Source organism: Petaurus breviceps, unplaced genomic scaffold (genome assembly GCF_028583685.1).
Source record: "Petaurus breviceps papuanus isolate PSGF00001 unplaced genomic scaffold, PetGlider_PUasm1.0 90977, whole genome shotgun sequence".
NCBI classification, from domain to species: domain Eukaryota; kingdom Metazoa; phylum Chordata; class Mammalia; order Diprotodontia; family Petauridae; genus Petaurus; species Petaurus breviceps.
The window spans coordinates 33381839-33408787 of record NW_027187391.1 but is presented as its reverse complement, the minus strand read 5'-3'; the positions used below and the strand labels follow the sequence as shown (position 1 = coordinate 33408787).

At 37.1% G+C, this 26949-nt stretch overlaps 1 long non-coding RNA gene across 2 annotated transcripts in view; it reads right to left on the bottom strand.

Moving 5' to 3' along the window:
• Positions 1 to 900: 900 nt before the first annotated feature.
• LOC138152907 (uncharacterized) overlaps positions 901 to 26949 on the bottom strand; it is a 123480-nt gene continuing 97431 nt past the window's right edge. For both annotated transcript variants that reach the window (XR_011166226.1, XR_011166227.1), the window contains 3 exons: positions 24744 to 24919; positions 3763 to 3918; positions 901 to 3676 (listed from right to left, as the gene is read on the bottom strand). This is a non-coding gene — a long non-coding RNA (uncharacterized lncRNA). The remainder of the gene's footprint in view (positions 3677 to 3762; positions 3919 to 24743; positions 24920 to 26949) is intronic.

Below are 26949 nucleotides of genomic sequence, written 5' to 3'. Positions count from 1 at the left end.
TCATATTAAACATTACAACATTAGTCATGTTGTAAAAAAGAATTAGAACCAATGGGAGGAACCATGAGAAAGAAGAAACAAAAGAAAACCAAAAAAAGAGAGCAAATAATATGCTTCAACCTGCATTCAGACTCCAAAGTTCATTCTCTGGATATGGATAGCATTTTCTGATGTAGTAAATTTTGAGTGGTCCTTTGGTCCTCCTGAAGACCCATGATAGCAGCATATGGGGCAAGGTGCCATGTCAGTTACAAAGGAGAAATAGTTTATCTCCCTTTGAATCAACATGTAGCAAACAGCTCTTCGTTCCTAGGTCTCCTGCTGTATGTGGGTGTGTAGGCTCCTTTCCCCAGAAATGAACTATGAGCACAGGATAGTTAAATTATTTGCTTTGTCTCTGGTGTTGCTGAGCCTAGGCTTTGAGCCCTGGTTACCTTCTCTATTTTGTGTTTTTTCTTTGAGCATAAGTGACTAAACAGTGATCCTGAGATTGACATGTTCAGTCTTGGAGGGAACTTCGTGATTTGGAGGGGCCTATAAGTCCTGGGTCCCTCAGTAAGACATGATTAGCAGAACAAAGGATGTTTGGCAATGTCGCCATTTTGGAAAAGATGAACAAGTACAGAAAGAGCCAAAGTCAAGCTATGACCTGGCTTAGCAAAAGATATGGACTTGAAGGAAGCCAGTGCAGAACTGAGATGAAATATAATGATACCTACTTAGTAGGGTCAAAGGCCACTTTATGTTTTGTTGGTTTTATGTCTCATCCTCCAGGAAAGTACAAACATAGTTACATATTATTATATCCTATTTTGAATCTTGTTAATGTCAGAGCTTGTGAACCAAACACATTTGTGTTTAGCATTGTGTGGTGTGTGTAAGAAATAAATAGCTATCCTATACTTGATTCATATAGTACCTTGAGTGCCTTTCTATGGAAATCCTAGACATGAGTCAAATCCTTAAGCATTAAGTAATTTTTCATGGGCTTTAGGGTATTGGTGAAAAGATCCCAAAGAATACAGCAAGTCTAACACCTTAGAAATCAAGCTTGCCTAGGAGTTAACCCCGTTCACATGTACATGGGTTCAGAACATACAAGGTACCCTTAATGGATAGGGCAAGTTTCCCCATCCTCAACCTCACCCCTGGGTCAGCAAAATTTATTATTTTTATGTTGTATGGCTTTTTTTCAATTATCAAACACTTATTTTTTTTCTCTCTCCCATCTCCATGAGAAACCTTTGTAATAAGTATAAGTAAAAAAAATAATAAGTACAAATAAGTAAAGTAAAACAAATTCCTACATTAACCAAGTCCAAAAATGTGTCTGTTCCGCACATTAATACATCACCTTTCTGTCAGTAGGTGGGTAGCATTCTTCATCATCAGTTTTTTGGAATCATGATTGATTATTTTGCTGATCAGACTTCTTAAGTCTTTCAAAATTGTTCATTTTTACAGTGTTGGTATTATAATACAAGCTGTTGTTATTCTGTTTACCTTACTCTGCATCAGTCCATACAGGTTTCTCTGACACCACCTCTTTCTTCATTTTTTTACAGCACAATAGTATTCCATTGCATTCACATATCACATTTAGCTTTTAGCTCCCAGTTCTTTGCCACCAAAAAAGGAGTTGCCATAAATATTTTTCTATTAATGTCATATTGTTTATTGCACACAGAGAGATGAAGTAGGGTGGATAAATTTAGGGTCACAGGTTCATGGAATTAATGGGAGCAAACAGGTTATGATTACAGCAGAAAAATGAGATTTGCTCATTCATGTATCATGAGGATTTTAGTTTTAACATTAATTATGAATACTATATATCAGATTTGCATATATAGTAAAAACTTCTGGATTATCCATCTTAATGAATGGGAGCAAGCACATGTATAATCAAAATAGGACCGGCGTATTTGGATTTGATAGGCACAAATCCAATCCTATCAATGCACTGCTCAAAAATTGTTGATGACTCTCTTGACTCTAGGATAAAATGCAAACTCCCTCAGCTGATGAGCTCATTCCATCCTGCATTTCCATCCTTATTTCACTTTATTCCTTCTCACATACTCTACATTCCAGTCAAACTAGCCTTCTCACTATTCTCAACTTTGATATTTCCTATCTTTGTGTCTTTATGTCTTTATCTCCCATGCCTGGAATATTCTCTCCCTTCACCTCTGCCTCTTAGGAGCTCTAGACTTGTTCAACTCTCATTTGCCAGATCCTATATAAAGCCTAATCCTTCCTCCTCATGTCAGCCTTTTAAAAGACAGCTATCATCTCTGCTCCCATCCCTGCCAAGTCTTCTCTCCTCTACACTAGATATCCCAACTTTCTTCAACTAATCCTCATATGACACAGACTGAAGACCATTCACCATCCAGTGCTCTCCTCTGGACATTTATCAAAGCCCTTAAATTGTGTGGTCCAGAAATGAATACAGTATTCAAGATAATGGATACCCAAGGCAAACTATAGTGAGGCTATCACCTCTATTCTTGGAAGCTATATCTCTCTTAATGCAACCCTAGATTGCATTGGCTTGGTTTTTATTTTTTTGTCTGCCACACCTCACTCATGACTGTATAGAACTTGCAGTCACTAAAACTTCCCAATCTTTTTCAGAACAACTACTGTCTAGATTTTGTATTTGTGAAGCTAATTTTTTTTTTGTATCTAAGTGTAAGACTTTAAATTTAATCTCTATTGAATTTAATCTGATTGGATTCAGGTCAATGCATTACTTGTTAAGATCTTTGGAGGTACTGATTCTGTTGTCAGTGTGTCACCTACTCCTCCCAGATTTGGGTCTTTTGCAAATTCGATGAACGTGCCATCTCTATCTTCATTCAAGGCACTGATCAAAGTTTTAAATCACATAGAGTCAAACCCAGATCCTTGAGTTATAGCACTGGAAACTTGTTGCTCCATGTTAACATGGAACCATTAAGAGCTACTCTTTGAGTCCAGCCATCCAACTGAATCCTTCTAATGGAAATATCATCTAGTCTACATCTCTCCATCTTTTCCATAAAAATTGTATGAGACACATCATGAAAAGCTTTACTAAAATGTAGGTAAACTAGATCCAGAGCATTTTCCTCATCTACTAATGTAGTAATTTTGTTTAAAGAAGGAAATAAAGTCAGTTTGCAATAACCTGATCTTGATGAAACCATTTACCAGTCATTTATTTAATGATATATTCCAGAATCTTCCTAGGAATAGGAGTCATGCTAAGTAATCTATAGCTCACAGAATCTGTTCAGTACATTGAAAAGAATACTGCTTTTGAATCAAATAATTGGAGTTCAAATCCTTACCTCAGGTTTTTATTATTTGTGTGACATTAGGCAAATTCTTACTTCCTTTAAGACTCAGCTTAAGGGGAGGTTAGGTGGCGCAATGAATAGAGCACCAATCTTGGAGTCAGGAAGACTGAGATCAAATCCGGCCTCCAGACACTTAACACAAAACTAGCTGTGTGACCTTGGGCAAGTCACTTAACCCCAATTGCCTTGCCTTTCCCCTCCAAAATTTAAAAAAAATGTTTGAAAAGAGGCTGAAATAAAAGGACTGGGATTAGATGATTCCATGTGTAGATTTATGTGGATGTTAATTTCCTTCCTCATTTTCTTTTGCTTCATATAGATGAGGGTGGCTGGCAAAAAGAATAAAAATTACAATACAGTATGATGGATAGCAAAATAAATCCAACAAATCCAGTTGTGAATGGGTTAAACTCACCTGTGAAAACAGAAGAGGGTGGCAGAATGGTTCAGAAAGAAAGTATTCTATCCAGTTGGAAAACTCAAACAATGCTTTTCTTTGAGAAGAAATGTATTTAAAAATATGAAGATTCACTGGAAGTTAAAATGTTGGGTTGTAGTATTTCTGCTTCACCTGATTCCAAAAAAAGCAAAGGGGGCAATCATGACCTCGGACAAGGCAATAGAAAAAATAAATGTGGTTAAAAGAGAAAAATATGGAAGCCACACTATCCTTAAAGATACCATAAATAATTAAGCAGTATCAATACATTAAATATACCTACATAATATATATGTATGTGTATGTTTAGATATATGTGCACATATATGTATATTTATATAATTATATACATATGTAACATGTAGGTAAAATGTAGGTAAAGTAGATCCTCCCTTCCTTCCTTCCTTCCTTCCTTCCTTCCTTCCTTCCTTCCTTCCTTCGTTCCTTCCTTCCTTCGTTCCTTCCTTCCTTCCTTCCTTCCTTCTTGATGTTAGCCCTTCAAATACTTGAAAATATTTCATTCTCCCTAAGTCATCTCTTTTCCAAACTGTGTACCCAGGATGTTCAACTGAACTTCTTTGGTTATTTTAGGAAGAGGGAAAATCTATCTTTGTCAGTAAAGGAGAGTCAATGGGAACAAGGTGGGAAAATGGATAAAGCATGAAACCCAGAATCAGGAAGACCTGAGTTCAAATCTAGTCTCAGACACTTCTCTAGGCAAGTTACTTAACTTCTGTCTACTTTAGTTTTCTTTCCTATAAAATGTGGATAATAATGGTATCTATCTCTCAAGGTTGTTGTGAGGATAAAATGAGAAAATATCAGTAGTGTTTTGCAAATCCTAAGTGCTTTATAAATGCTAGCTATAATCAACAGAAAGGGATTAAAAGTTGTAAAAGAAAGGCTAATTAATGAAATAAGGATCTGGAAGAGATGGGACGGGAAGAGATTATTATCATGGGTATAGGTTTTAGTATTGTCATAAAATTCCCAATTTTTTGGTGGAGTTGTGAACTCATCCAACCATTCTGGAAAGCAATCTGGGACTATGCCCAAAGGGCTATAAAAAAAAGTTCATACCCTTTGACCCAGCAATACCACTTCTAGTGTTGTATCCCAAAGAGATAATAGAAGTGGGTAAAGGACCCATATGTACAAAAATATTTATAACATCTTTTTTTGTGGTAGCAAAGAATTGGAAATTAAGGGCATGCCCATCAATTGGGGAATGGCTAAACAAGTTGTGGTATATGAATGTAATGGAATACTATTGTGCTATAAAAAATGAGGAGTAAACAGATGTCATAATAACCTGGAGAGACTTATATAAACTGATGCTGAGTGAGGAGAACAGAACCAGGAGAACTTTGTTCACAATTACAGACACATAGCATATGTGATGACTAACTTTGATAGACTGGGTTCCTCTCAGTAACGTAAGGTTATAAGACAACTCCACTCATAATGGAAAGAGATATCCACATTCAGAGAAAGAACTACAGAGTCTGAATGCAGATTGAAGCAAACTATTTGCTCTCTCTCTCTCTTTTGCATTTTGTTTTATTTCGTCCCTTCTTTCTTCTTGTTCACTCCATTACTTATAATCCTTACTTACAACTTGACTAATATTTAATGTGAAGATATTTGTAGAACCTATATTTGATCGCATGCCACCATGGGAGTTGGGGGGAGAAGAGGGAGAGGGAGAAAATTTGAAACTCAAGGGATTATGGAACTGAATATTGTAAATTATAAGTAAATATTTTTTTTAATTTCTAATTTTTAAAAATGAATTCTTCTTTTGTCCCTTATTACCTGGATTGTGATGAGGCATTCCTCATGCTTCTTCACCTTCTCTTCTGGGAATAAGACCAGTCCACAGTTTTAACATGCCCTACATAGTTGGAGGACAGCTGTCACTTAGCTATGGTAGAAATAAAAACATGCCACACTCTGCAAGTCACTGCAAAATTTCTCTACTCTTAAAACTTATTAGTAATGAGATTCTAAGACCTTGTCTTTCATATTTCTGGGGGTGTTTACAATTCACCTTGCTAGTACTTCTTTAATAACTTAGCACTCTTTTATTATGTCTTAATAATTTGAGAGCCAATCACGACATCCTTTCCCCTCTCATTACTCACTCACTACCTTGTCTAAGCAATTTCTTTTACTTTCCCTTTCTTATTTGTCTTGCCTTACCAACTACCATCTCCTTTTCTTTTCTATATAATATATGAAATAAAACAAGCATTTCCATAATACAATAGGAAAAAAGAAGATTGCACATGAAATTGAAAATCTGTTATGTGCAACTTTCTATTCTTTTTAAATATGCAATAAAGTTATCATGTAACATGCTTTTTCCCCCTTTTTTAAATTCCCTCTCCCACCTGTGCCCTACAGATGGCTACTATTACACACACACACATGTCTGTGTGTGTATGTGTGTGTGTTTGTAAAATAATTCTATATATACTTTACTTATCAGCTCTTTCTCTGGATGCAAATAGCATCTTCCTTCATAGGTCCATTGTAATTAATTTGATTATTTGTAGTAACCAAAGTGACTTAGTCACTCAAAATTGTTTTTAAAACAGTATTGCTGCTGCTGTATAAATGTTCTCTCAGTTCTGCTCGTGTAGAGCTTCATTATTTAGTAAAAATTGTTGGGAAAACTGGAAAGCTGTCAGGCAGAAATTGGGCATAGACTAGCATCTTATACAATTTACCAAGATGAGGTCAAAAGTGGAAAGATGATTGATAAATAGGTCATGGAAAGACAAGCCAGAAAACTTTTTTTAAGACAGCAGAAGGAAGGTAGGTGAATAGGGAAGGCAGATCTTCAGACCCTGCAGACAGTTTGTAATCCTAATGTAATCCATTTTTCTAGCTCTGACTTATACTGATAAAGCACATATAGTTAGTGGAGTGTTGACTGCATTATTTAAACCAGAGGTTCTTAACCATTTTTCTGTCATGAACCCTTTTTGCAGATTGGAGTAGCCTTTGGATCCCTTCTCAGAATTGTGTTTTTAAATGTATGAAATAAAATATGTAAAATTACAAAGAAAACCAATTACACTGAAGTACAGTTATGAAATATTAAAAAAAAAACACAAGTTCACAGGCCCCCAAGTTAAGAACCTTGCTGTTTTGTTGATATTATGATCTATGTATATGAAAAAATCAAAACAATTACAGGACCACATATTTAGATCTAGAAGGAATTTCAGAAATCCATCACTTAAGAAGGAGGAAACTAAGGCTCAAGGATGTTAAGTTACTTGTTCAAAGTCACACAGTTGGCTCATAAATCTGGATTTAGAGGAGATACTGGCCTATTCAGAATTACACAAAACACTGTCTTTCCCACTAACCAGCAGCAACAGAGGAGTTAACATATTTCAAAAAGCCTATGGTCTTTCATATTCAGTTTTTAGATAAAAGCCTGAAGTCCAATGACTAGCTATCTAATTGGTGAATCATGCTTGCACTATAATTTCCTTTTCTTTATTGCTACCCATCTTTTGACTATATTCCTATTCTTTGGCACTGTTACCAATAAAAGAAAAGATAGAAAAGTTCTCTAACTCTGATCACTCTATTTTGAGCCTTAAAGATAGAAAAGTCAGGACCCAACTGAATATATATTACACATATTTTCCTAACCATTTGATGTTTCCTATGACAAAATTCTGTCTAAAGCTTCAAAGAGCAGAATATATTAGGATTTTTAAAAATGGAAAATTATATGTCATCTTATTGTGAAGGCTAAGCAATTAATATCAAATTCATGGACATCCTATATAATCAGGATATACTACCATTCAGGAAAAAAAAAATATTATTACAATGTAGTAATGTTTTAATGGAAACTCAAATCTACAAACTTTGAAGCATTATATGAATGTGAACTCGTTTTTGATGGATACATATATGCATATATATGTGGAGAGAGAGTGTATATAATATGATGGAATGAACAATGGCTGTTTCTGGGACTCTTTACATTTATTCTATAAAAAGGATAGAAATCTGAGTTTACAATAATGGGAGGCATCTTGCCCCACATATGCCAATAATTATGTGAATTTGGAGAAATAATAATCTCTCTAGCTTAATAATTAATAATAATCTATTTAGTTTAAAAATTCTTTCCTAGTTTGCTCATCTAAATTTGGTGAAAAGATTTCCAAAATTTTCGAAAATGAGAAAATGCATCTTTCTTTTTTTCCTTGAAGAGTTAAGGAACTTTGGGAAAAGAATGTTGTGTGTGATATAAGACACATTTGATATCTAGGTCAATTTTGCTGAGCTACTGTTTCTTTTTAAATCTTTGTTATGAGCAGAGTTCTTAAACAGAAATCTTTAAACTTATTTTTTTTTAATTTGGATACCTATTTCAGTATAGTTGACTTCCTTTGTAATCCTATACATTTTTTTAGGTATTTAAGAACATTATTATAAGAAGAGGTCCATAGACTTCACCAGAATGCCAAGGGGGTCCATGAAATAAAAAAAATAAGAATGCTTTTAATAAGGGAAGGAATACTGGCTGCAAGTTCCTCTTACTGGAGGAAGGTATATTTGGAAAGAAATACAATGTTAAAAATAGGAAAGATCGCTAAAATGACGAAAGGAAATAAAGTCTTTTCCCACTCTAAAATTCTATGGCTCATCCTGAAGTAGAATTTGGGGTTATTGCCAAGACTCCTAGCAAGCTAATTTTGGGCACTGTGTGGAATGCAAAATGGACTCAACATCAAAACACTATGGGGAAGATCTCTTTAAGAGAAATAAGAGCCCATGCTGATCCAAGATAGAATCAGAAAATCTGCCCTCTATCTAAGTGTACAACAGAAGGGAACTTGGAGAGCACCAAAGAAAGACTATGACATTGATTTGCCAGTTTTCTTTCCCAAGGCATCTGTCCTGCCTTTGAGCAATTTCTCTTTAACAACCACTTCAAGGAAGACCTGTACAATATCTCATGGGCCACTAGAGGGCTCAGGAAGGACACTGCTATGCACTGCCCTCTAAAGGTGCTATCAGAGAATAACACTGAAGTATCAATGGAAAATCAGGAGCTACTCTAGAAAGATAGGAACTCAAAAGTAATTGTACTGGGAGAAGTTATCCAAGAAAGGAAGAAATATCTTAGAAATATCCAAATGCCAAGGACAGGTTAATGAGGTCCAGGCAGGGCACTGAGCTAAGGAATTCCTTCTCTACCTTGGAAGAAAGTGATAATAATTACGATTACAATAATAATAATTGTCATTATAGAGTTATAAGAGCTTTATAAAGCACTATGCATATATTATCTCCCTTGAAGTAACAACATTCCCTGTTTATTTTCATTGGTATGGGAGTAGAGAGCAATAATTCCATGCCTGCTGACCTTGAAGGTGCTGGAATCTGGAAAGTCTACCTTGAACTCTGAACTCTTATCAGATTCCTGGGGGAAAGGAGAACAGGAGACTCAGAAACAAAGATTAGGCTTACAACTTAATTATGATTGATAGTTGAAAGTTGAATTGTCATTTTACCTCCCATTCCTGGCTCTCCCCTAATAGGAACTAGCAGATGGGTCTTATCAAGACCTTGAAGGATTTGGCATTTTCCTAGGGAGAGCGGCAAAGTTTGCTTGTGATGTTGTAGCACTTGGACTGACTCCTTGTGTGGCCTTGAATTTTAGTTATACCTCAGCAGGAGGCAAAAAAAGAAAATCCCACTTCATCAGAGCCCAACCTGGTAAAGTCCATTTGTCAGGAAACAACATCTCCCTCCAAATGCACAACTCCACTATAATCCTTGACTGCATACTAGAAATATTTTATAAGATAGCAATACAACGATACCCCAGCTTCTCAAGCCGTGGAAGTCACATGCCTTAGGCTTTATATGAAAAATGAGGTAAGGAAAATGAGAAAGGTCCTTAATCCTGCTTTTATTTTTTTCAATTTAAAGTCTATCAAATACCATGATTTTGCTATGGTGCCAGCAAAAAAAAAGTGATACCCTGAAAGTCATGTTTAAAATCTTTTGCAATGAATAGGCTTATTCCAGATTATTGATTGACTTACTGCTGAGTTTTTTGAGACAAAGGGACCAATACCTGTCATTCTGCCTCCACTTTTTAAAAATCTTGGTCTGCACAAAGGATTGATTGATTATTTGGAGTTTTACAGAATCACAAGATCACAAAATCTTAGCATTGGTAGCCCTCACTGGTCATGTAGCTCCCATTCAGAGACAATGAAGAATCCATCATCATCATCATCAATAATAATGACCTAGCATTTATATGGAAAAAAGCAAAGCTCTCTCTCTCTCTCTCTCTCTCTCTCTCTCTCTCTCTTTCTTTCTCTCTCTCTCTCTCTCTCTCTCTCTCATATATATATATATATATATATATATATATATATATATATATATACACATACACACACATACACCCATATATATATAAATCTCATTTGGTCCTTACAACAACCACATAAGGCAGATGCTATTATCATCCCCATTTTACAGATAAGGAAACTGAGGCTGAGAGAAGTTAAATGGTTTAGTCAGGATCCCACAGTTACTGAGCATTTAAGGAAAGATTTGAACTCTGGTCTTCCTGATTCCACATCCAGCATTCTATCCACTGGGCTACCTACTGTTGTAACTACAGCAAAACCCACACCTGGTCACCCAACATTTTCTTGAAGACCTCAAGTGAGAGGGAGGTACTCTCTTAAAAAAATAGTTCAATTTGGGGTAATTAGGTGGCATAGTGAATAGGGCACCAGCCCTGGAGTCAGGAGGACCTGAATTCAAATCCTACCTCTGACACTTGATATACTTATTAGCTGTGTGACCTTGGGTAAGACACTTAACCCCAATTGCCTTGCCTTCCCCCTTCCAAAAAAATAGTTCAATTCATCTTTGAGATGACTCTCATTATTAAAAAGTTTTTCTTGAGTCAGTCCAATAAAATCTATTTCTTGCCAATTTGCTCCTAGTTCTGCCCTCCTAGAATGAGCAGGATGCTACCCTTTTTCAAATGAAAGCATTTCAGATACAAGAAGGCAACTTTAATGACTGCAAGTCTTCTCTTCTCCATTTTTAACATCCTCAGTTTCACCAACTGATCCTCACAGGACATGAACTCGAGGGCCTTCACTGGTCTAATCACGCTCCTCTGGAAAATCTCCAGATCATCAGTATCCTTCCTGAAATATGCTTTTCAGAACTAAATGCATCAGGGTTATTCTTTTATGCATACAGAAAATTCTTTGTTATCTAGCATTTTGTTCTTTTTCCATTTTTACCACATTGGTTTCGATTCAAGTGTTATTAGGGATATATTCGTGAATGTGGTGATTTTGTGAAAGAATTTGCCATTTGGTATATGTTCTGTTCCATAACTGTATGAAAAATAATGATAACAAGTTACATTCATATAGTTCTCACAATAACTATGAGAAAGGCACTACAAATGCATGATGTTCCACAAGTCTTAGTGAAGTTTTAAGCTATCAAGCCTGGACCTTCATCAATAGTTTAAGCTATTTAGATTTAAAACTGCACCAAGACTTTTGGGATACCTATACTCTTATCCTCATTTCACTGCTGACCAAGATGAGGTTCAAAGTAGTCGAGTGAATTGCCCACCCTCACACAACTAGGGTCAGAGGCAAGACTCAAACCCATGTCTAAGCCAGAAGAAAAAAACCCAGAAGATTTAAAGGAAGCAATACTACCATTGCTTCACAACCAAAAGTGCCAAAGTCAGACACTTAACTTAGCTTCAACAAACTCCAAATGCAGGAGAGGCTGATGACCAATAGTTATCTCCTACAAGTAACAGGTATGAAGGGAAATGAAGAGCCTAAGCTATGGAAAACTTCAAGCAAAATAAGCAAAACTAGGAACTTGATAAACAGGATACATTACTATAAAGGACAGGAGAAAATAGCTTCCAATCCCAATGTGAGATGCTGCCATTATACCTTCACATGGAAAAAGAAAGTAATACCAGAATTAAACTAAACCGTGTTGTTTCTGTTTGCCCTTTGTTCTCGAAGAGGACCGTGACATTAGGAAGGTGATGCTTTGACTTGAAAGTGAATTGAAGTGAGGGAGGGCTGTACAAAGTCATGAGTCTCAGTTTCTCCTCTGGAGCCATCTGGGTCCAGTGGCAAGATATATAGATATAGATATAGATAGAAGATATACAAATGTAGATACAGAGATAATATATAGATATAAGATATATAAATATAGGTATATATAAGATATATATGTATAATATATATAAGATATATAAAAAAGACAGATACAGATATAGACATAGATATAGATATATAACCATCCCCACTGGGGATGGTTCCCAAATTAATTAAACCACTGGCATGGTATAGGAAGAAATTCTGAAAAATTCAAATAATATTCAGCTGATCTATTCCATTCCCATTGAATGTCTGCAAATCAAGGCCATGGCAGGACATCAGTCTCAGCAAACTAGTAAAAGTTTTAAAATTAAAGTGAGACTGTTAAGAATAAGCTTAGTTTCACTGCATGATCTGGAGATCACCTCAGGGAAAAGAACCTTGAGCTGAGAAGGTATCATCCGTTGGATGCTTATTGGTCTTCTGTCTTACAATCTATTTACTTGGTTTCTAGTGGTACAAGTTGTCCACCAGCATCAGGCAGTCGACTAGACTGGAGGAGTCTTAGCAGGCCCCCTGCTGATGTGCAGCTCTGTTTTCTACTCAGCTGTCTTAGCCAACAGCCTCAAATCTAAAGTTACAGGACAGTTTCTAACTTTGTGCCTGTCCCAGTGCATCAGGACAGAGGCACATGATTCGTAATTTATGAGGACACCCATAGAGCTGTCACTTGCAAGGCAGGTGTTGAGAAATTGGCAAGCAGCCCAAACAAAGAAAAGAGAGTCTGACCTCACCCTGAAATAATGGTGGCTAACATGGTCACAGGATAGAAAGCATTGACATAAGAGGACTTTAAAAATAAAGTAATAGGTCATCTTGCTGAACTTGCTCCCTGCTTTCATACAAAGAAGACGAGTAGCATCAGGATTTCAGTAATCTATGAAAAAGAAAAACTGACAAGGTCTAATATTCATCCTTGGATTTTTATATCATCATAAACACACATTTACATAAAGATTTAATTAGGTTTTTTTCCCTCTCACAGTGCTTTGCCACTTTGGTCCAGATCTATGACTTCATCACTATAAAGAACTTTTGTGTGGAGACTCCCTCTCTGCTGAGCAGAAAGGGCAGTAACTTATCTGTAAGTCACAGTGCTAAAAAGCTGCCTGGGACCCTGAGAGGTTAAATAACTTGTTAAAGGTGATGCAGGAGCTTCTAGGTGGTGCAGTGGATAGAGCACCTAGAGTCAGGAGGACTTGAGTTCAAATCTGACCTCAGACACTTGACACTCACTACCTGTGTGACCCTGGCAAAGTCACTTAACCCCAATTGCCTCCTAAAAAGAAATGGTAGTACAGTTACCATGTGTCAGCAGCAGGATTTGAAGGCAGGCATTCCTGATTTCAAGGATAGCCTTCTATCCACTACGTCATGGTCATTCTTGTTGCCAGCGCAATTTCGGACATTTGAAAGAGGCTTTAAAAATTGAGAGGTTCCTATAAGATGCACAAAATGACAAGCTCACTAAAAGAAAAGCAACACTAAAGAGGAAACCAAATTAAATTAACTCAACAGGAAGGCAGAAAGGGAGTGTAAAAAAAACCATTCAGCCCGCCAACTCTCATTTCCAAACTGACTGAAATTTGAGCCAATATATTCGTTATTTAACATTTTCCATATCAGTTAAGCTATTTTGTCCTAGTTGCAACTTGATTCACATTCCATTTTATTTTAATGTTTCAGAAGCTAATATAGTGGAACTTCATTTAAAATGGATTTGGATAGAGCAAAAGTCTGGTTATAAGTAAAAATAAAGCAAAAGTCTTAAGACATCTCCAGCACAGGACAAGGCATATGTTGCAACCCTGGCTGGAGGGAATCTCAGCCAGGAAGCAATCTGAACTGTGAGAACTGGTGACATCACAATCAAAAGGCTCCAGGATTTTAAAAATATTACTTGTTGATAGGCGGCTCATTTTTCCCTCTCCAGGTCTCCCCATTACAAGTCTAGAAGCCTTCAAGCCATCTGAAACCCACAATGTATATTCAGATAAAAATAATAGATTCTCAGGGGTCACAATTTTGTCTTTTTGGGGGAATGTCAAAGCTTAGATTGTTTTTGGTATTTTTCATTATTATCAAAGACACCTATAGGTTTTCAGACTTTTTCAAAGTTGATTGTTTTCCACATCCTTTAAAATCCTTTTTTTCCATTCACTTCTTACACTCATAAACCAAATGATCTAGCCCTTCTTAATGATGGATTCTGCTTGAGTCTTACTTAATATATCTATCAGTTCATACAATGGCATAGCCAGTTGAGTCTGAAGCTTTCCTGCCTCTGACTTATACAGCCAAAAACACGAAGGTGTAAAGGACACCGAGATGTACCATGTCCTTATTAAGAAGAGACTGAACAACCCAAAAGAAACTTTTTTGGCTCGCAGCCTGGAAAAACTCCTGACAGAAAATCTGCCTGGTACACTTGGCATTAGCTCACAAGATCTAATGAAGTGCCAAAGGAAGACATGGCATAATGTGGGGGGAAAGCCCTGCTGCGAGGTAAAAGAGCTTCACCTAGTCAGAGTATAGGACAAAGGGAAAAAGTCACTTTAACCAAATTCAGAAAAAAAAAATTGTAACCTCTTCAGGGTGAGAGGGGAGTGAATGATATCAGTACTATGGGACAGATTCATAGAAGAAAGGACAATTGGAGTCTCATGATATAGGTTCACATTTTGGCTTTAATACTAATTATCTAAGGTGTCATAGACAATTTACTTAATGTTTTTGAACCTCAAATTCTTCATCTGTAAAATAGGCTTAGAAATGGGAACTGGGGTTGCTTTTTATTGGTCTTGGGCAAATCATTTGATCTCCTTGGGGTTTAGTTTCCCTTCTTGTAAAATGAAGGGGTGGTAGTATAGTTAATTCCCAAGTAGTAAAACTAATAAATGTCATGAAATGGTTATATGTATTCAAATTCACTCTATTCAAAGTTATAATTATGTAAAAATTTTGTTGTTATTGTTTAGTTGTGTGAAACTCTTACCTTATTTGGGGTTTTCTTGGCAAATCTACTGGAGCAGTTTGCATTTCCTTCTCCAGCTCATTTTATAGATGAGGGAACTGAGGCAAACAGGATTGAGTGAATTGCCCAGGGTCAGACAACTACTAAGAATCTGAGGCCGGATTTAAACTCAGGTCTTCCTGATTCCAGACTCCACACTCTAGACACTGATAGTTAGCTGCCCACAGTTATGTAAAATACAGCAAGTTATTTGTTCCAGCTCAAGGAGCAGTGAGAATTTGAATAAAGGCAATAGCGAGGTGGTTCTTGAGTCAGAGGCCCTGGGTTCAATTCCCATTTCTTATTCTTACGACTTATATGACCTTGAGCAATTCACTAAGTCTCCAAGGGCCTCAGTTTTTTCATCTGTGGTACAAGAAGGTGGGGGTAACTGGCTTCTGAAGTCCCTTCCAGACCTAAATCTATAATCCTATGATATTACATGCTAGTCACTAGAAAAGATATTATGGCAGGTAAAAGTAAAAAAGCAAAAGATGAGTAAACTTTCATATCACCATCCTTGTACTACAACAAAATGCCTCTAAGTGAAGTCCGAATTTATGAACCTCTCCAGACTATGTAGAGGGAACTCAAAAGGACAAAAAAAAATTTAACAGAAACTCAAAAGAATAAAAATGCTAACAGTGCCCCAGAATCCCCTGGCCAAAACAACAGTTATCCTTGACCATGTGTTCTGGATGTCCATTGAAGATGGGCGTCTTAGTCACTTACTACTTGGTGGGCCCATGAACTATATCACTGAGTGACATCAGCAGCATCAGTGATCAGTAGATACTACAGATAATGTATGGACGTCCAGGTATTCTGATGGAAGAGAACAAGGAAACAGGCATCAGAGGAATAATTCATAGGATCATAGTATCAGAGGATTACAGAAGCTAGATTGCTTCCAATTTCAGTGCTTAACTGAAAATACTTTCTCCAAGGTTTCCATCAGTCTCTTAACTGCTAAATCCAATGACCTTTATATGGTTCTCATTTTTCTTGACCTCTCTATGGTATTTGACATTACTGAATATTCCCTCCCCATTGATACTCCCTTCTCTGTAGGTTATGACATTGGTCTCTCCAGGTTTTCTCCTACATATCTGATTGCTCCTCCTTGGTCCCCTTTGCTGGATCATCATCCATCTCCCACCTGCTAAAATCAGGCATTCCCAAGGGTTTTAAAGCCTTCTTATCTTTTCTCTTTCTATCCTTTTTTTCTTTCTCTTCCTCCCTCCCTTCCACCTTTCCTCCCTCCCCTTCTTCCTTCCTTCCTTTCTCTTTCTTTTTCTTTCTCTCTTCCTTCTTTTTTCCTCTCTCTCTCTCTCCCCCCTTCACACTGTATATTTAACTATAATCTCTATGCAGATGATTCCCAAACACAAAAATATATGGGTATATACACATTTATTTGTTTGTTTATTCACATATATATCCCTAATCTATCTCCTGAGCTCCAGTTTCATCTCATCAGTTACCTTTTGGATATCTCCAACTAGTTTTTCAACACAACCAAAACATAATCATTATCTTCTCCCCACATGTAGCCATCTTCCAAATTTCCTATGTCTCTCAAGGGCACTACTCTCTTTCTATTATTGAGGCAGCTATGTGGTGTAGTGTAGGGCTTCAAGTGAGGAAGACTTGAGTTCAAATCCAGACCAAGGCACTTAAGGTCACTTAGTCTATGACCCTGGCAAGCCACTTAACTGAGACAAACATCTTTGCCTCAGTTTCCTCAACTGTAAAATTGAAATAATAACGATACCTCCCAGGTGAGAGAAATGATTATCAATAGTCAATGACTTGGGGAAATTTAGAATTTTCTCCATTTTTCTAACATCCTCATTTCAAAAATTCAGTCTTCAGAGGACATTACTGATAATGAGATTAGATTAACTTTCTTAACAATATTGTTCAGACCTCACCCAGGTGGAGAAGCCATTGTGCTCTACTCAGGTTTGGGTGGGTATAAATTCTTTGAACAGATTGTCTAAGTCTGGGAATAATTTAGAAGTAAATGACAGACACAAAATTCTATAGAATAGGTCCAGTCTTTCATTGTAATATGTATCCCCTCATTAATTGTTAACCAATCAGTTGATATCCACCCTTGGGAACACCCCTCTTCCAAAGGCATATAAGCTGTGAGCCCACTGCCATGCTTGACTTTGGCATTCCAGAGCACCACTGACCTCCTTTTATTAAAACACTGGCAATCATTAATAAAATAACTAATTATCCATAAATGATCTCTTGAATTTTTTAAATGCCACAATGGGTTCATATTCCTAAGGTGCTTAGCACATTGCCTGGCACATAATTATTTACCCATGTTCACAACCTTGGCATCTTCTGTGTCCATTCCCTTTTTCCTCACTCCTATGTCTGAACTGTGTCCAAATGTTGTTCATGATCTCCACAATGTATCTCAAAGCCATCTCTTTCTTTCTACTCATACGGTCAGTACAATAGCTCAATCTTTGTCACTTCTCTCCTGAACTAACAAAATAGCCTCTAATTTCTAAGGGTTTCCATTTTCAGTCTCTTCCTTGTACACTCTATCTTCCATGAGCTGCCAAAATAATATTTCTAAAACTTATATGGACTGATGTGGAGTGAAAAAAATAGAAATAGGAAAATAAAATACACAAGTGCTGGCACAATGTAAATGGACAGAACAATAAAGCAAAACCAAATACATATAATTATAAGGACCATACTTGGCTTCCAAGAAGAAATAAGTAAATGCAGCTTTCTCCTTCATTAAAAATATGAGACACAGGGGTGGCTAGGTGGTGCAGTGAATAGAGAACTGGCCCTGGAGTCAGGAGGACCTGAGTTCAAATCCGGCCTCAGCCACTTGACACACTAGCCATATGACTTTTAAGCAAGTCACCTAACCCCAACTGCCCTCCAAAAAACAACAACAAAAAATATGAGAGACAATAGGTTTGGAATACTACATATGCTTTCAGATGAAATCAATGCCTTGTTGGTTTTCCTGAACATTTTTCCCATCTTGGTTATGAAGGAAGACTTGCTGGAAAGTAGGAAAGTGGAATTTGGAAATGAATGTGATATAAAAGCAAAAGGCATTAATAAAACTTTAGAAATTAATCATCTTGGTCAAGATGGTGAAGTAGAAGCAGGTCCTCCATGGGGCTCTCTGGCTTCCACCTTCCCCAATCCATGTAAAAGGGGACTCTGAACAAACTTTGGAGCTTCAGAACCCACAAAATGACACAGAGAAGCTAACCTCCTGCTGAGGACAGCCCGGCCAGCCGACAGGAATTGGACAGCACAGTGCTCTGGAAGCCAAGTCCAGGCCTGCCATGAGCCAGAGGTTTTAGCCCCAGGGAAGTTCTGACCAGCCGCAGGCCTGAGAGAATCCAGATCACCAGCAGCTGTGGCCGTTTCCAGATTCATCAACACATAGATGCAAAGGACAAAGTGAGAGGTCAGTGCAGTGTGGACTTTGGGACCAGTAGTTGGGAGAGCATTGGCTTTTGCCCCCAGGGTGAGAAGCAGCTGAGACACCATGCTGGCGCCACGTTGCAGCTTCAGCTCCTGGCCTGCATAGTGTAGGGGAACCAAGCACCAGTCTGAGGGGTAATTGCTCTTGCTTTAACCTGCTTGGATCTGGATTGCAGTCCAGGGTGGAGGTCCTGGGGTGTGCCAGAGCATGTGGAGGCCTCAGAGAGGGTACCCATCTAATACCCCTGGCAGCTGAGAAAACCCCAGCATTTGGAATGAAAGCTCCCCTGTCTGGGGCAGAGTACTACTGTGGCAAAAAGCCCAGGGGTCAAGTGATTGAGGGGGGATGTGACCAGACAAAGGAAGCAAAACAAACAGAAGACTCCAATATTAGACTCCTATTTTGGGGACAAAAAGGAGTAAAGCATGGAACAGGAGGAAGACAGTGAAGTCAGAACTCCTGCACCAAAAGCTTCAAAGGAAAATATGAGCTGGTTACAGGCCATAGAGGACCTTAAGAAGCAGATAGGATAAGTGGAGGAAAAATTGGGAAGAGAAATGAGAATGATGCAAGAAAATTATGAAATGAGAGTCAGCAGCCTGACTGAGGAAAATCACACCTTAAAAAACAGACTAGCTCAATTGACAAAAGAGGCTCAAAAAAGCAATGAGGAGAGGAATGCCTTGAAAAGCCAAATTTGCCAGATAGAGAAAGAATCTCAAAAGCTCAATGAGGAGAATCGTTTCCTCGGATTTAGATCAGAGTAAAGGGAAGCTAGTGACTTTAAGAGAAATCAAGATGATGTCAAACAGATCCAAACAAATGTAAGAATAGAAGGCAATGTGAAATATCTCATGGGAAAAACCACTGACCTGGAAAATAGATACAGGAAAGATAATTTAAAAATTATTGGACTACCTGAAAGCCATGATCAAAGTAAGAACCTAGAAATCATCCTTCAATAAATTCTCAAGTAAAACTGACCTGATGTTTTAGAACCAGAAAACAAAATAGAGGTTGAAAGAATCCACTGATCACCTCCTGAAAAAGATCCCAAAAATAAAACTCCTAGGAATATTATAGACAGGTTCTGGAATTCCCAGATCAAGGAGAGAATATTATGAGGAGCCAGGAAGAAACAACTTGAATATTGTGGAAACACAATCAGGATAACACAGGATCTGGCTGTTTCTACAATGAGGGATTGAAGGGCCTGGAATAGGATATTCCAGAGGGCAGAGGAGCTGGAATTAAAACCAAGAATCACCTTCCCAGCAAAACTGAGTATTATTTTTCAGGGGAAAATATGGTCATTCAGTGGAATAGAAGCCTTTCAAGCATTCTTAATGAAAAAACCAGAGTTGAATAGAAAATTTGACATCCAGACATAAGGAGCAAGAGAAGCTTGAGAAGGTAAACAGGGAAAAGAAATCATAAGCCAACTATTAACATTCCTACATGGAAAAATGATGATTGTAATTGATGAAACTTTTCTCAGTATGAAAATAGTTGAAGGGAAGATAGATAGATAGATAGATAGATAGATAGATAGATAGATAGATAGATAGATAGATAGATATGTCTATATCAGAGGGTATACGGGCATATGAATACATGTGTGAATGTGTGTATATATGCTTACAGGTATACATAGATAGAGGGCACAGGACCAATTTAATAGGAAGGGATGATACTTAAAAGGAGAAATTAAGAGGTGAGAGAGGAATATAATGAGAAGAGAGGGAGAGAGACAGAATGGGGTAAACTATCTCATAAAGAAGAGGCAAGGGAAAAGGGTTACAAAGGAGGGGAAGAATAGGAAGGCAAAAGGGAGCGGGTCAACCTTATTCTCACTGAATTTGGCTAGGGGAGGGAATGAAATACACACTAAATAGGGTATCTCACCCTACAGGAGAGTAGGGGGAAGGGGATGAGAGGGGTGATGATGGAGGGAAGGGCAGGCTGGGGGGGAGGGAAGTTGGAAGAACTCACTTTTGAAAAGGATGGGATCAAAGTAAAGAACAGAACAAGTGGGTGGTGGGATAGGAGGGAGGGAAATATAGTCAGTCTTTTGCAATATATCTACTCTGTTTACGTTTTGCATTAGCTAAAAATGTACAACCTATACTGAACTTCTTATCTTCCCAGTAAGGTTGAGAGACAAGGGAGGAAGGGAATGAATCTGGAATTCAAAGTTTTAAAATCAAATGTTTAAAATTATATATACATATATACTATTATTAATATTATCTTACATGTAATTGGGAAAGAAAATATACAGGCATTGGGCCATAGGGATCCACCATGCCCTACTGGAAAAGTCGAAAGGGGTATGGGAGAAAATATGGGAGACAGCAGATTGGAGGAGGGGATATCCTGTGAGACTATTATTCTGGGATGGTGGGTAGGGGAAAAACGGGGAGAAATTTTGTAACTCAAAATCTGGCAGAAATTAATGATGTAAATCAGAAGTTAATAAAGCATTTGAAAAATGAAAAAAAAAGAAAGTAATCATCTTAGCACAACCCTGGCCACATTAGTCCATTTCACTAGAATCTTCAGCAGTTTCTTTTTGTCTCTTAGAACAAATACAAACCCCTTAGCTTGGAATTTATATGATCTGGTTTCATAACGTGACTTCAACCTACTTTTCAAAATTATTGCATATGATTTTTCTCCTCCCACTCTGCATTCCAGCTAGACTGCCCTATTTGCTATTCCCTGAATTCAAGATTCTAGTTCCTGAACTGCATGTTTTTGCACAAGCTGTTTCCCATGCCTAGAGTACACTGCCCCCTCCCCTTTACTTCTTAGAATCCTTGGATTCTATCAAGGCTCATTTGCTGTCATACCTCTAAATGTCTCTCATTAATAGAGTTCTCTGATACACTGGTAGTGTATCATCAAACAATCATATATAGGGCTCTTTGTTTCCATATTGAATTGTCCTAGTACAGCATAAGCTCCTTGGTAGCAGAAATTTATTTTATTTTATTATATACTTTAAAATATATTTTATATATTTTACTCAATTTTATTTTGTATCACCACCATATAGCCCAGCAGTTTCCACATAGTAGGTGTTTTTTTTAATAATCCTTTTTGATGCCCAGACATAAATTCCTCTGCTAAACTGTTATTATATTCTGGAGATCATCGGAAAGGAAGAGCCTGCTAACAGTTCTGTGTACTGAGCTTTATCCCTCTGCCCTTGATCTATAAGATGCAGAACTGCTCATTTGGTATCTTCCAAACGGTTTTCTTTAACTTCATGCTGTTAGTCTTAGATTATCCTCCTCTTCCTCCTTCTCTTCTTCTTCTTACTCTTTAAGATAATCATGAACCACTGCCACAAAAAGTATTCCTTATACACCTTATTAAGCTTTCTGAAGCACAGAACAATCTAAATTATTCTCATCCCCTTCTTTTAGGAATTTATCAGTTATTATAAAGTTATAGTCACATTACATCCACTGGCTCATTTTCTTGCTATGCCCAAGTAATTAGATTTAAAGAGAAAAAAGACCTGTTAGAAGGTGAGTTGCCTCATTGGTGCATAAAAAGTATAACATTTATAACATGCATTTACAGTGAGCTTTACATATATTATATTTTATATTTACATATATAATATTATATATAATACATACATATTTACATATATTACATACATGTATTCTCATTTGGACCTTACAACAGCCCTGTGCTCAGGAGGTTAAATGACTTTCCTCTAGTCACACTGTAAGAAATACAGATTTGAGAGGCAAGATTAAATGATACTAATAGATATTTGTAGTATGCCTTACATACATCATCTCATCTGTGCCTCACAGAACCCTGAAGTTCAGAGACTTGTGACTTGCCTATGATCTTACAGCTTGTAAACTTTAGAGATAGGATTAAAATGCAGGTCGGCTTGATTCCAAGTCCAGCATTCCACTATAATATACTAACATTTAGTTCAGGGAATAAATAGAAAAGCCCAAGCAAAATACCTTTTACCATAAATTTGTAGTGCCATTTACTCTAATGTCTTTAGCTTCAAAGAGCATTAGCACCTGTGAATTAGATTTAATTAGACCCATTGCTTCTCAGTTGAGTCAATATTTTTAATATTTCAACTTTGTTTTCTAAAAGAGGAAAAAATTATAAAATGTGTAGTTCTTGAAAAACTTGGGAAGACTTAAATGAACAGATGCAAAGTGAAGAGAGTAGAAAAAGGAGAATGGCTTAAATAAAATAAGGGGCTGACAAGCCATTATCCAGCCTGCTGCCTGGTTTTGTATGACCCATGAGCTAAAAATGTTTTTCTTAAATTTTTAAAGGGTTTTTGTATTTAAAAGTTTCTAAAAAGGGACGGCTAGGTGGCGCAGTGAATAGAGCAGTGGCCCTGGAGTCAGGAGGACCTGAGCTCAAATCCGGCCTCAGACACTTGACAACTTACTAGCTGTCACTAAGTGACTTTGGGCAAGTCACAACCCCAATTGCCCTCAAAAAAAAAAGTTTGTAAAAAAACATTCTTAGTTCATAGGTTGTACAAAAACGCATTGTAAAAGTTAATAAATTTGAAAAATTTAAGAACTCTGATCAATACAATTACCAACCATGACTTCAGAGGATCAATGATGAATAATACTATTGACTCCCTAACACAGTGCTTAGCACAGTTCCTGGCACACAGGGAGTGCTTAATAAATACTGGTTGACTGATGAACAAATATTTTGAATGGGATACCCATTTTTAGACATGGACAATGTAGGAATTTCTTTTGTTTGACTGTACATACAAGGGTTTTGTTTTTCTTTTTCCCTAGTGGGGGTAGGTAGAAAGGAGAGAAAATAAATGCTTGTTAATTTAAAATTTTGATTTAATAAAAATCAATTTAAAACAGTGAGGAGAAGCACAGCTCTCTAGCTAGCACATGCTATATATTTTTAAAGTTCTGTCCAGTTTAGAAAATGTTGTCTTATACATTCTTACTTACGAGTCATAATAATTCTGTGAGGGAAGGCATTATCCTCATTAGATAAGGAAAGGAAGATTTAGAGAAGTTAACTGATTTGCCCAGGGTTAGCTGGCTGTTAAGTGAGAGAGCCAGGGTTCTGATTACCTCAGACAGTTTTTATAATACCTTAGCCAGTCATTCAGTACACATTTCTTAAACATGTACTTAATTCTGAGTACTGTTCTAAGTATTGGAGGACATGAAAAGTTTAGATAAGGTAAGATCGCTTCCCTTACAGAATTCCTTCTAAGAATTATGAAAATTTTCAAAGAAACAACTAGGAGAGCACAGAGATATTGAGAAAAGGTAAGAACAAATGTGTACACAATTTATTCAATGAAATCAATGATCTTTTCTTTGTAACATTCTGGTATGTATGGGATAAAGCCTAAATCGGATAGCAACTTTGGGGCCTGGGGAAAGCAGCACAAAACATGCTCTCATATTAAGTTTTTATTTTAAGGAGAAATTAATTGTAGATGGGAATAGTGAGATATTTCAGGATGCTGACCTTGATATTAAGAGACCCCACTGTTGGGCAATCTCCTGGTACAGTGAACAGGGCTAGACTGGGAAGCATTCTACCTGGTAATTTCTTGCTATTTTAACTGGTTATTCTTCCTAACTGCTAAATTTAGTTGCTGAAGATGTGCAAAGATGTGTTTTTGGCACTCTGGTGAAAACCTCAGAATGATCCTCCCTAGATAAGTTTGGACATAGCTCCTGTAAGAACTGTGTTTTGGAGTTTCATTTTCAACACCTTTCCCTCTGTCATTATCTTTAGTTTAGAAATGTTCAGCAAAGCTTTGGGTTGCTTTCAGGAAGGTCCATGTTTTTGTTTTTAGCTTATGGGACCACTCCTGTTTGATCTACTGGATAAAGTGCTAGATTTGGAGCCATAAAGATCTGAGTTTGAATTCGATATTAATTATCTGTGCAACCCTGGACTAGTCACTTAATCTCTTTCAACTTCAGTGTTTATAAAATAAAGGTAGTGATAGCACCTTTTCATAGCATAGGTCAAGATTAAATTAGATAATATATGTAAAGAAGTTTGAAAATCTTAAGGCACTATGTCAGTGTTAGCTATTATTAGTATTATTAATAATCACAGGATACAGCTCATCCTTAACTCTTTGTCTCTGCTAGGTAAACTTCCTTCTTTGGAGAATCACTGGAATAATTTGGCTTCTCACATTTTACATTTGAGTTGTAGTTAACATTGCATTTACCTTGTCCCCTAAACAACTCCTGCCTTCACGATGCAGACAATTAGATGGTTTTTTTTTTTTTAGATCTGCGACTCCTTGGCAACAGTGCAGAAGACCCCAGCAGGTGTCTCAACAGAAGCAATTTAACCTTCCAGAATGCCAGCAAGGAAGAGTCCATTTCTCCCAGGGTTTGTTTTCTAAAAGAGGGTGAGAACAAGAGGGACAGCTGCAAGCAATTTGTAGCATTTCATGACCACAGTAACACTTCTAATTGTGATTGACAGTGAATTCAAGATAGAAACAGAAGCATCTCCCCACCCCAACAGTCTTTTCCATGAGTACTAACATTTATTGAACATGAATTAAACACATTCTATTTTATAGAAAAGAGAGAGTTCCCTGAGTTACGTTGTATTTACCTATACGCTATAGTAACAACTTTGTCTTTTATTTTGTAGGCTCTAATTCTTTGTGACACTAATTTAGTTCATCAAAATCATGCTGGACCAGGCTGCTTTAAGTTAGGTAAAATTGCTGTTGTTACAGTTGTAGACACTGCTCAACACCACATTAAATGATATTACAATATAAACTCTGATCTCACACTAGTCATTTCTGCTCCCTGTGATTCCCCACTTAGAACTAGATTGAAAATAGTGAACTCTATTTTGCATTTTAAGCAGATATTATCAACAGGAAAAGAAAAGCACGAGAGCACTGAACATAATATGCAATTAATAATATTCATTGAGCAATAGGGGCATGCAGTTCTGAGGGAAGGGAAGAGAAAGAGAGAAAAACCAATGGTAGGGATGTTGTGTTTTCTAAAAACCGGAATTAAATAGGAGAAGGTAGGAATATGTAAATGAAGAAGTCATAGCTTAATATTTCAACCAATCCATCATCTCCTCAATGTGAACACTGGCTCCCAAAGGTACCGATTCAGTGAAACAGAAGCATGTAAAAACTATGATCTCATGCAGGATCTTGTTCTGAGTATGTCCTAAGAAGCAGACTATGCTGCTGTATTCTTAAGGACAAGTCTAACATGGAAGAAGGAAGACAGGAAGGCAGAAATGCAGAGGGAAGGAAGATAGGATTCATTAAGTGCCTACCATGATTCTGGTAGACAAGGCACTGTGCCATGTGCTTTAAAAATATTATCTCATTCAATCCTCACTACAACTCTAGGAGATCAGTGCTGTCATTATCCCCATTTGCAATTTAGGAAACTGAGGCAAATAGAGATGAATTCCCAGGGTCACATAGATAGGAAGAGTCTGGGGCCAGATGTGAACTCAGGTCTTCCTGACTTTATGGCAGTTATTTATATATAGAACCGCCAGGTGTTCAAATGAACTATGCTACACTAGCTTTCACTGACATAAAATCATTAGCACAACAAGGAAGCCTTAAAAGTAAGAAAGCATTTTAATCAGCAAATGCTTGATCTCCTTACTAAACCGAAAGATGGATAGAACACACCGCCATTTTAAAGTCTAGAATCTGTTGCAAAACCTTATGGATGCAAGTGAAAACCAAGATGGCGTAGAGGCAGAGTCAGCCTCAAAGTCAGGAAAAACCCAGTGTTTTAAGCCAAAGTTCTGTCCCTGACCCTGCCATTCTCTGTAACAGCAGGCAACACGTTAAGCTCTCAGTGTCCCCAGACACTTCTCTAAGACTAGAACTTACAAAAAGGTTGTCTCTCTGCATTAGTGGAGAAAATGTCCACACCAGAAGTGCAATCTGCATTGTTGAAATTGTAGATTTTGGCCAAGTACAAGAGAATGGCAAAAGAAGCCTGCAGAAAGCTTGGAGCAGGAGACAATTAAGCCATATTATCCCCAGAATATTCATACGCAAAATAGGAATGAGAACCATGAATTTACACACACACAGAGTAGATTCACCAGCATTTCTATAGCAACCTCTTCTCATCATTAATGATAGGAAAATCAGAATTGGATTCCAACACTTCAATACTCAACTTACCATGTGAAGATTTGTCAATGAAGGTGAAAATGGAAAAATGTTTAGGCCTGCCCCAAATCGTATAGAAAAAAATCCATGCTAAAGGCAATATATTGAAAACCACTTAAATATTGAATTTTTAAGCTAGCTCAAAAGGGAAATTATTCCAAAAGACCAGAAAATATCATGGATAATATTATTAAAGACAACTGAAAAGAAATCATCAACTACAGTACAATATAATAAAATACAATAT